The sequence below is a fragment of the Helianthus annuus genome, chromosome 5 (assembly GCF_002127325.2).
Source record: "Helianthus annuus cultivar XRQ/B chromosome 5, HanXRQr2.0-SUNRISE, whole genome shotgun sequence".
Classification (NCBI taxonomy): Eukaryota; Viridiplantae; Streptophyta; class Magnoliopsida; order Asterales; family Asteraceae; genus Helianthus; species Helianthus annuus.
In genome coordinates, this window is record NC_035437.2 from 62,933,047 (window position 1) to 62,944,568 (window position 11,522).

General features: G+C 39.9%; 1 non-coding gene across 1 annotated transcript; it reads right to left on the bottom strand.

Moving 5' to 3' along the window:
* Window positions 1–11,185: 11,185 nt before the first annotated feature.
* Window positions 11,186–11,292, bottom strand: LOC118492673. The gene has a single exon (XR_004894675.1). It is a non-coding gene; the product is annotated as a small nucleolar RNA R71 (small nucleolar RNA).
* Window positions 11,293–11,522: the final 230 nt, after the last annotated feature.

The window sequence follows — 11,522 nt, forward strand, 5'->3', positions numbered from 1 at the left end:
TATTTGATGTTGGCTTTTAAATATGAAGTCGATGCTGCTGACTTTCTTCTTAACATGAACCTTTGGAAGGATTGGTTCTCTTCGCTGGACTTATGGTCAGGTCAATCCTTAGCCTATGAGAGAATCGCATGGATCAAATTTCATGGTGTTCCTTTGAACCTAGCTGAGAATAAGGTGTTTGATGATGTGGCTGGCCTCTTCGGTAAAGTGGTGAAAGGTTCTTAACTTTCTCTGAGAGATTGGGACCTGTCGTCTAATGTTGTTGGCATTCTTGTTGATGTGGGTGCTAGAATCTCTGGACTGGTCACTCTCAAGTGGAAGTCAAAGAGATTTAGAGTTTTGGTTATGGAGGAACTCGATGACTGGGTGCCGGATTGTCTATTCGAAGAGGTTTGGCCGAAAAAGTTTGCCGGAGATGGTGTAGAAGTTCAAGATCTGGATTCTTCGGATGGTGATACGAAGAGTCGGGACTCCGAACAGTCTAAGCTGGACTTGGGGATGCATGAGTTTGAGGCATCAGAAAATCATGTCATAAATTCTAATGCGGTGGTAATTTTTTCCCATGCCCCTAGGGATAATAACTCTAATAATGAGCAGAATATAAGTATTTATTCTGGGGATTGTTCAAATGTGGACCCAACTCGGAATATTGTCGGCTCTTCAAAAAGTGGCTCCCCTGGCTTCCTTTTGTCTCGACTAGATCTTGCTCCAGGCCCAAACGGAGGAAGATTAATCTTAGGCCCAAGCGTAGCGGCCCTAAATCGGTAAACAAGAGCCCGGTTTCTCTCGATAGACCAAAGAAAAGGCCTAGGTCATCTTCAGACCATTCTGACCCTTTTCACTTAAAAAATTCCTGAACCTAGGAATCTTTAAGGCTAAGGAAACAGTTGGTGGGTCCGTTCAGGATGGAGTCGCGATCGACAACCATGGAAATCGTAACTCAGGTGGTTCTTTGGATCTTAACATCAGCGTACACTCTTCCGATCCTGAAGCTGGTCCGGTTAATCTCGGTGATGGGGGGCTCAGATTTTGGTCTCTGTTGTTGGTAAGGATCCTCCCGAGTGTCAAATCAAAGCTGAGGTAAATGCCACTGTTGCCTTGGGTGCTGTTATCGGTGTGCAATTGGACCAATTTGGAAGCCTGGTCAAGGACACTATCAGGAAAGAAGGTAATAATGTGGTTACTTAATGAATATTCTTTCGTTGAATATCAGGGGTATTGCTGGGGGGACACAAAGCTAATTGGGTTAGGGATTTAAGACAAAGAAACAGTATTTCGGCCATTGCGTTGCAAGAATCTAAACAGGAGTCTGTGACGGAAACCTTGCTGGCAAACTTTTGGGGTTCTGGCTCTTTTGGGTTTGATTTCGTTGGTTCCGTTTCTATCAGGGGGTTTAATATGGATGTGGGATCCTAATGTTCTGAAAGTAGAAACCGTGTTTAAAGACAGATTCTTTCTTATCATTTCTGGCACTCTCGTCGGGAGTGGTGATAAGCTGAACCTCATCAACATTTACGTTCCTCAAGGGTCGGCTGACAAGAAGAAACTCTGGGATGATTTATCTGAATATATGGCTGACTCCATCGGTCTGTGGGCTTTATGCGGTGACTTTAATGCTGTGAGATCCCCTCTTGAGAGGAAGAAATCTAAATTTAAACCGACTTGTGCTAGGCACTTTAATGACTTTATTTTTAATCTTGGGCTGTTAGAATATCCTATGCAAGGAAGGAACTTCACCTGTGTCCGCGAGAACGGTAAGAAACGTAGCAAAATCGATCGGTTCCTTGTGAAAAATGATTTTTTCTCCAAATGGCCAGATGCCTGCGTTCAGGCTCTTTTGTGTCTTCATTCGGATCACTACCCTATTCTGCTTTCAGTTATCAATGAAAACTTTGGTGCTCGTCCGTTTCGTGTTTTTAGCTCTTGGTTTGGCAGGAGCGGTTTCAACGAGGCAGTTTATGCGGCTGTCAAGGATTTTTAGGTGTGTGGCCCCCCTGACTCCGTTCTTTCCAAAAAATTTTGTCGCATCCGGGAGTTTGTAAAAAAGTGGAGGGAGTCTTTCCTTAAGCATGAAAACGAGCAGGTCACCGAAGCCGTGGAGGTTCTTGAACGGTTGGAGTTAGAGATGGAGTCTAGGGATCTTAGCGAAGATGAGGATTGGGTCATATGTGAGTCTAAGAAAATTATTAAAGACTCGGAAGTTAGGAAAGTCGCAGATCTCAAACAGCGGTCGAGATTAAAATAGGCCATAGACGGAGATGAGAACTCCAAGTATTTTCATTCGGTGATAAATAGGTGAAAAGCTTCCAATAGAATCCACGTTTTCGACTTGAATGGTGTTTGGGTTAACAAGCCGTCTAAAGTGAAGAAACATGTTTTTTTCTTTTTTCCGAGATAAGTTCAAAGAGGTGCACCCTTCTCGTCCGTCTCCCTGTCTTGACAATCTGAATAAGATTAATGAAGAGGATAAGGTCTTTCTTACCCAGCTTTTTTCTAAAATGGAAATCAAGGAGGCTGTCTTCAGTTGTGGTAGTGAACGTGCTCCGGGTCCCGACGGATTAAATTTCAAGTTTATTAAGCATTTCTGGCCTATCTTTGAAGATGACTTCTTGAACATTCTCAATCGGTTCCATGAAGTCGGTGGTTTTAGTCATGACAGCTCTTTGTGCTTTATTACGCTTGTCCCTAAAATCAAGGACCCGGTCTCTCTAAACAACTTCAGACCCATTAACCTGGTAGGTGTTATAAGCAAAGTGGTCTCAAAGGGGTTAGCTTCCAGGATGCAAAGGGTTATCGGTAGTGTCATTTTGGATGCTCAGTCGGCTTTTCATAAAGGAAAGTTTATCTTAGACGGTCCCCTGATTATTAATGAGATCCTAACCTGGATCAAGAGTGAAAAGAAGAAAGCGACTCTTTTCAAAATTGACTTCGAAAAGCCCTTCGACAAAGTCAATTGGAAATTTGTGGATAGTGTCCTCCTCCAAATGGGTTTTCCGCCTCGTTGGCGTAAATGTGTTAAGGCATTCTTCACTCCGATAAGTCCTCTGTTTTAGTTAATGGTTCCCCCCACCTTCCAGTTTAGTTGTGAGAAGGGGCTTAGACAGGGAGATCCTCTCTCTCCCTTTCTTTTTCTAACGGTCATGGAGACACTTTCGTGTATGTTATCTAAGGCGAACAAAGCTGGTTCTATTAAAGGGATTGAGACTCCATGTGATGGTCCGGTGATTACCCACCTCCTATATGCTGATGACTCTATCATCATAGGCGAGTGGTCGTCTGAGGAGGTTAAAAATATGCATTGCGTGCTTCGTTGTTTCTATATCAGGTTGGGTTAAAAATCAGTTTATAAAAGTGTAACCTTTATGAGATTGGGGTCAGTTGGGATGAAGTCAAAGCAGTCGCTATGGAGGTCGGATGCAAGACGGCCGCCCCTCCTTTTATTTATCTCGGTGTTTCTGTGGGCGCCAACATGAACCGTATTTGTAATTGGTCTCCGGTCTACGAGGTGTTTCAAAGAGGTCTTTCGATTTGGAAGGCTCGTTTTTTATCATTTGGTGGGCGTGTTACGTTGATCAAATCCGTTCTAGAAAGCCTCCCCTCGTACTATTTCTCCATCTATAAAGCGCCCAAAAAGGTAATTGCAGATCTAGAAAGGATGATGAAAAGCTTCCTATGCGGCGGTTCGCCAGAAGTCAGGAAAATGCACTGGGTTGCGTGGGATTGGGTCGCTAAGCACAAAAAATTGGGTGGTCTCGGCATCAGCAAATTACAAGATAATAATGTGGCCTTACTGTCGAAATTGGGCTGGAGATATAAAACAAACTCGGGTGTTTTTGGCGAAAGATTATCGTTTCTATCCATTCAAGCAATGTGGGTTGGGAATGTTTCCAGTTCCAAAAAAATCTTAACGGGACCTGGAGCAATATTGTCAAAGTCTTGTCTAATACGTCGGTCGACGGTACTCCGATTCGGCTTTGTTTTAAAGGGGTCATCGGTAAAGGAGATAGTATCGCGTTCTGGCTCGATCCTTGGGTCTCCAATGAGCCTCTCAGAAGTATGTTCCCTGATCTTTTCAAGTTGGAAGTCAATAAAAAAATGTTTAGTTCGTGACCGGTTCGCGGTGCCGGTCAGGATCGGGTCCTGAAATGGGAATGGAAGAATCAAGTTCCGGCTCCTCTATCCCCTGATCTTATTCTGCTCAGCGCTCTGATTTCGGAGGTGGGCCTTTCGAACGACGAAGACAAGTGGATTTGGTCAGCCGGTGATAGTGGGGAGTTCTCGGTTAGTAGTGTTCGAAAATTTATCGGTCCTAGGCAGCCCCCCCAGTAATCTCTTTGTTATGGATTGGTGTAGATGGGTCCCTCTCAAAGTTAGTATTTTCACTTGGCGATTCGAGCAGGAAAGAATTCAGACGAGATCTGCTCTCCTATCCAGGCATATCAACATCAATAACGCTATGTGTCCCTTGTGTAATTTAGCTGAAGAGTCAGCCGAGCATCTTTTTACCAGTTGCTGGGTGGCTGTGTCTATCTGGCAACAGCTTTCTCTCTAGTTCAAGGTTCCTCAACTATACGCTTTTTCGCTTCGGGATCTCCTTGAGCTCCACAATGGGATCGGTATCCCTGATAGTATACGGGACTTGGTTCACGGGCTGGTCTTAATCGGTTGCTGGTGCATTTGGAAGGCTAGGAACACCCTGATTTTTGACTCGACTCCTTTCAAGATCGAAAATATCTTCTCGGATTTAAAGGTGTTAGGTTTTTTATGTTATTCGTCTAGATCAAAACAAAAAGATGTGTCTTGGGATAGTTGGTGTAAAGTTGTGAATATGTAATCTTTGTTTGTGCTCTCTTCGGGCCGGCCTGTTTTGGGTCGGTGTCTCTGTTAATGAAATATACCTTCAAAAAAAAAAAAAAAAGAGGGGCGGTGTACCCCCTTCCCTTTCAACCGATCACCATCAAAGATCCAGTAGAAAAGTGTTTGGGGCGGACGAGGGTTATTCACCGATGGTCCCGATCTTCGGTCGGGAGAGGCGATGTTTCCGATCGGGGAAAGCCTCCACCTCAGCTCCCGGAGCTACTTGCCGATACCACACCCCATCGCCTAATTACAAATTTTGTTAACCCACTAAAAGGTGAATCAATTATGACGTAATTAAAATATTGTTATCAAAGTAACTTTATGTTAAAAAGGAAAAAGATTTTGAAATTTATAGATCCGTCAAAAATAAACAAAAAAAAGCACTAAAAAAGCAATTAGTTTGACAATTTAGTATTAAACTTTTTGACCATGGAGATATGTACTTATGCTATTGACATCAATTAGAAACCGATGTGAAGATTTTACCACTAACTTTAAATGATTAGCAGCATGGAAATCTTTATCCAACTTTTTATCCTTTTGTAATCATATATTTTCTTGATTCTTTATGGGAAAATCCCATAAAGAAATTGTTGACTTTATTTGATTAAACAGACATAAGCTTTGGATTATTGCGGATTTTTGACCAAAACTATTCAATGATCAAACAACATACATTCCCGTAATCATGACCTTGATCATACCCATTTGAACTCTTTTTGTGTCTTTGACCAAGGTACAGCTTTTGCCAATTATTGATGGATTTAAAGAAAATAGTTAATTACACAGATAGACAATGGTTTATAGCCAGTTTCATCTTTGATACTAATTTTTTTAACAGCTTTAGGTTTTATGCTTTCAATTTTGTAACACCTTTGGGTACTAACACCAAAATTATCAATATAATGACTATTATCAATATAATGACTAAAATACCCTTCGATTTTTTTTAATTTTATCAATGTAATACCTTTGGGTACTAACACCTAATTTTATTTAAGTTTAAATCAATTTTACGAAATCTATTTTTTTTTATTTTCATCTTTATATTATATCTCTTAATTAACATAAAATCTATTTATTTTTTTATAAGTAAATATTTTTTTATAATTTTTTTAAGAAATGATAAATAATTTAGCACGATAGAAGTTGCTCAATAGGTATAATAATAGTTGTTAATGTGCAAATAAATTATTATTAAGATATTAGGTAAAAACTCCGTGTATCACACGTGTTTAATATATAAAACTTAGTTTTAATTTTTGTAATTTTAAATATTTGGGATTAAATAATATAAAACCAATAACAATAATAACAATAAAAGATTGTATCTCATCGAACTAATGTTTTTCCTAAGCACATAGATACACAAATAAAATAGAGACGTCATGGTTTAATCAAACCGTCTCAAAATGTGCCAAGTAATTGATCGTAACAAACAAATCAGATTAAATTATACATTTTTACGATTTTACTACAAAATATATTAAATTAGTTATAGTTATTTTTAAACAGTTTTTCTCGATTATGCAACATATGTTGATATATTAATTTAACTAATTTTCAGAAATTATATTCGTGTGTTTTCTAGATTGCTATGGATTTTAATAAATACTTATTATATCATTTGTTTTATTATTTAATTTATATGTAAAGAGTTATATATTCATAAAATTAGTCAGATGTTAATCTAGTATTATTTAGTAATATTAATAATAAATAAAAATGGGGCGGACGTTTTCTGACTTTTTTTATTTATATCTATAAATAAAAAATAAATAGACTTATGTTAATTAAGAGATATAATAAAAAGATGAAAATAAAAAAAATTGATTTTGTAAAATTGATTTAAACTTAAATAAAATTAGATGTTAGTACCCAAAGGTGTTACATTGAGAAAATTAAAAAGAATGGAAGGGTATTTTAGTCATTATATTGATAATTTTGGTGTTAGTACCCAAAGGTGTTACAAAATTGAAACCATAAAACCCAAACCTGTTAAAAAAAAGTTAGTACTCAAGGGTGAAACTAGCTATAAACCACATGATTCATCTGTGTAATTAACTCAATAAAATATTGATGGATTTTTTTTGAACGACAAATTTGGATCACTGACGGACCACTAGAGTATTATCGTGTCACCAGAGAACCACCCAATCATATCCATCTCCACTAGGCATAATGCCTATATACCAACTCAGCAGGAAACCTAATAAATATGGAAAAAACCCACTTGTGAGAATCGAACCCAGAACTTATTGGTCCAAATTCTTATCTGAATCCCAAAGTACCACTAGGCTATAAAGCCATAGGTATAATAGTTATTGAAAAAGAGTGTATAATACAATAAGTGTGTACATTCGTTGAAATTGAAAAGACTACTATTCATCATTATAATACAATCATACCCTAGTTTGACCAAAATCGATGAGATTATATCTCCGAATTAATCGGCTTTTGTGGGTGGCCGCAACATTCTCGACAGTCCCCTCATTGTTAGTGAATTGGTGGCTTGGGTAAAAAAATCTAATTCCCAGCTGCTAATTTTCAAAGTCGATTTCGAAAAAAGCTTACGGTTCAATTAATTGGAAATTCCTTATTCGAATGATGGAGAAAATGAATTTTTCGAAGAAATGGACGGAGTGGATCAAGGGTTGTTTAAGTTCGGGAATGGGTTCGGTTCTTATGAACGGATCGCCTACAAAAGAATTTGAATTTAAGAGAGGTTTACGCCAAGGTGATCTGCTTTCTCCTTTTCTTTTCATTATTGCTATGGAAATTATATGTATGTTCATGAAAAGGGCGTGCAACTTGGGTTTATTTCATGGCTGCCAACTTCCCAATGGAGGCCCAAACATAACCCATCTTTGCTACGCAGATGATGTTCTCTTTATTGGTAGTTGGTCGGAGCACAACATCACTGCTTTGAACCGCCTCTTGAGGTGGCTGTATCTTGTTTCGGGCCTTAAGATTAACCGGCGAAAAAGTAACATTTTTAGCATTGGAGTCTTGGATTCGGAGGTGGCTCGTCTCTCGCGTTTGGTAAATTGTGAGGTGGGTTCTTTCCCCTTTACGCATTTGGGTATTCCGATTGGAGTTAATATGAAAAGAGCTAGATATTGGAAACCAGTGGTGTACAGGTTCATGACAAGACTTTCTAAATGGAAAGCAAATCATCTTTCTTTTGCAGGTCGTATGACTTTAGCCAAGTCGGTTCTCGGGAGCCTTCCATCTTATTTTCTCTCTTTCTTTGATGCTCCTAATGTGTCATAAATAAACTTGAAAAGATCAGAAGGGAATTTATTTGGGTTAAAACGACTACGGGTCACAAAATGAGATGGATCCGGTGGGAGCTTTTGATGAGGTCGAAAAAATATGGTGGGATGGGGGTTGGTAGGATTCAATCACGCTGTGCTTGCCAAGTGGTGGTGGAGATTCAAAACGAATCCTAATCATTTATGGGACAAAGTGGTGGCTGCGATTCACATTGGTAACGAAACTCATTATTCTTCCCTTTTTATCCCATTGAAAAAATCCATTCAAGGGGTTTGGAAGGACGTGATTTGCGGTGGAGACGACCTTGGCGAAGGATGGTATTAACATAAAACAGAATCTTGTGAAGGATGGGGCGGTTTGGAGATGGAGGACCGATCCAAATGGATCGTTCTCTATCAAACAAGTCTGAACGGACATCTAGCTGGACGGCGAGGACACTGATGTGTGTAAAATGCAACATATAAATTACATCAATTGAGACATAAAACTAACCCTTTTTTAGTACTAATGTTAGAAAAAAGTGTGCTTTTGTCTTCCTTTTTTATTTTCAGGGTTAAAAGAGTTTAAATGAACAAAAGAAGCAAAAACACAGCCAAATCTAACATAAATACAAGAAAATGAATAAACGTGGCATGCCCGACCCCTCGACAGCATCTGCCCAAGCAAAAACAAGATTTCAGAAGGCTGAACACGCCCCGTGCCCAGCGGACACGGGGGCGTGCCCAAGCGTCTGCAGAAAAGACAAAAGCGTAGAAGCTTCTATTCCCCAACACGGGGGCGTGCTTAGCTCCACACGACCGTGGTCAACGCTAAGATTCGCAGAATCCAAGCAAATATTGATAGTACAGATACGCTTTTGCACACGGGGCCGTGCCCAGCGGACACGGGGGCGTGGTTAACTAATGCAGACAAACTGCAATTAATGAAGAAACAGAAAGTGGATGGACACAGGGCCGTGTCCAATGGACATGGGGCCGTGTCCGGGCTTCTGTGCAGGCTATAAATAGAGGTGCTTGGTTCACTTCAAAGGCATCCCTTGACAAACCACCTCTCTCCCACTTCACCCACACTCCAGCACCATCACAACACCCTCATCCACCACCATCATCCATCATCCATCATAGAGTGTGTGTAGTAGTCTCGGGATCCAAGATTGATAGTAAGAGTTCTTGACAATCAAAGGCCTTGTTTGCCTAAGTCTCTTACATCACTTGGTGAAGAAAAGCCTTTAGTGTAATACTTTTGTTTTTTTGATCTTTTCACACTTTTTATTTGGTTTTGTATTAATGACTTTAATAATTAGTTTCTTATGTTGAAGGTGAAACTTCCTTATCATTTGTCCGTGGTGTCTTGGCGTTATTTTACTATCTATATAAAATAAAAGATTTACACCATTCATATCTCTACGGTCTATATAGAGATATGTTGGCTACCTGGTCGGGGGTTAAGGGAATGGTTTGGTAAGGTTCTTGCCTTGTTCAGTGTATAGATCCTGCAAGGACCTGGGTCAAGCTTACTAGGACCTCCTTCAATACCCACTGGTATTGGATGGCGGGGGTGCGAATTGCTTGATCCCCTCATATGTAAACTATTATTAATACATTAACCCGACTACTAGGGATTATATCCCTGCTGACTCAAACCACTTAGCCGAGGGTAACGTCACCTTCAAAAGAGGGGCCTACCACATTACGCATTAATAACTTAATTAATTATCTTTCAATAATCCAACCCTTTAGGATTGTATCCTTGCTGACTCAAACTACTGGGTTGAGGGTAACGTCACCTTCAAAAGAGGGGCATACTACTATAACTAAGATAATCTCTTAAAACGTGCAAAAGTGCGGAAAACATCAAAGGTTACACTAAAGGCGAGTCGGATCCAAGTGATTCATCTTGTCTATCTGTTTTTATTTTATTTTTATTTTTAGCATTTTTAATTTTTATTTTCATGTTTAAACGTTTTTCCAAAATTTGATTAGACGTTGAAGATAAACTGGTACTAAAAGCTCTTGTGTCCTTGGACGACCTCGGTATCTTGCCAACGCTATACTACGCTCACGATGGGTGCACTTGCCCATATGTGTGTTTATTGTTAGTAGAATATCGTGTTTTATAAATTTAAAACTTGACTAAAGTGTTAAAAAGGGCTAAAAATATAGTTAAAATTATACCACACTCGACACCCAACAAGTTCTCGGCACCGCTACCGGGGACACAAGGATTTTAAGAAAGTTAGGAATCAACGACCTAATTGTTTTTCTTATTTTTCTTTTTTTTTAGGATTTTTCTAAATTTTTCAGCTTCTGCAGAGCTCAGCACGGGCCGTTCCCAGCATTGTTATTGGCAGTTTTTATTTTCCGAGTTACAGAGAGCTGAGCACGGGGCCGTGTCGGTGCAGCACGGGGCCGTGTCGAGCTTTCCAGTAATAGGGATCCGGAAAACAATCACTGTAACTCCAACCACGGGTCGTGGTGAAACTTCTGACCAATGATCTTTTTGTTTTTATTGCAGGACTTGGAACCCAGGCGCCACACCTGAACTTCCTACGTAGTGTATGAGCTCCAGTTCCAGTAGAGACATAAAAGAACCTCTAGATGAACCCGAACGCTTTCTAGGAAAAAGACTTAAAGCTAAAAACCAAGAGAAAGTTTCGAGGGACCTACTTCTGATGGCGGATCAACGTACCCTCATGGATAACCTACGACCCACTGTAAGTAATCTCGGCGCTGCTATCAACGCACCGAATGTCGATGCCAGCAACTTCGAACTTCGGCCGCATTTGATACAAATGCTCCAAAACTCCGCAACCTTCAACGGGCTTGCGGACGAAGATCCCCATTTACATATTACTAACTTCTTGGAAATATGTGATACTTTTCGGATCAATGGAGCATCAAACGACGCCATCCGCCTTCGAATGTTTCCGTTTTCGCTAAAAGACCGAGCTAAGGCTTGGCTTAACACCCTCCCAGTTGGCTCGGTAAACACCTGGGATGAACTAGCCCAAAAGTTTCTGTATAAGTATTTCCCTCCTTCTAAGACGACTAAATTAAAGACTGAAATTAATACACACTCACAAGAGGATGGGGAATCCTTATATGAAACTTGGGAAAGATTTAAGGAGGTACTAAGAAAGTGTCCTCATCATGGTCTTGCGGTATGGCAACAAGTATCCACTTTCTATTACGGGTTGTTGCCACACACAAGACAAACACTTGATTCTAGCTCTGGGGGACTTTTAGGTAATTGCCGCCCAAATGAAATTTATAATCAAATTGAGAAAATTGGTCAAAACAATTTTCAGTGGCACACTCCCCGAGGCACTAAATCTATTGCCTCGGGCGCCCATAAGGTTGATGAAAGCACTTCTTTACAAGCCCAAA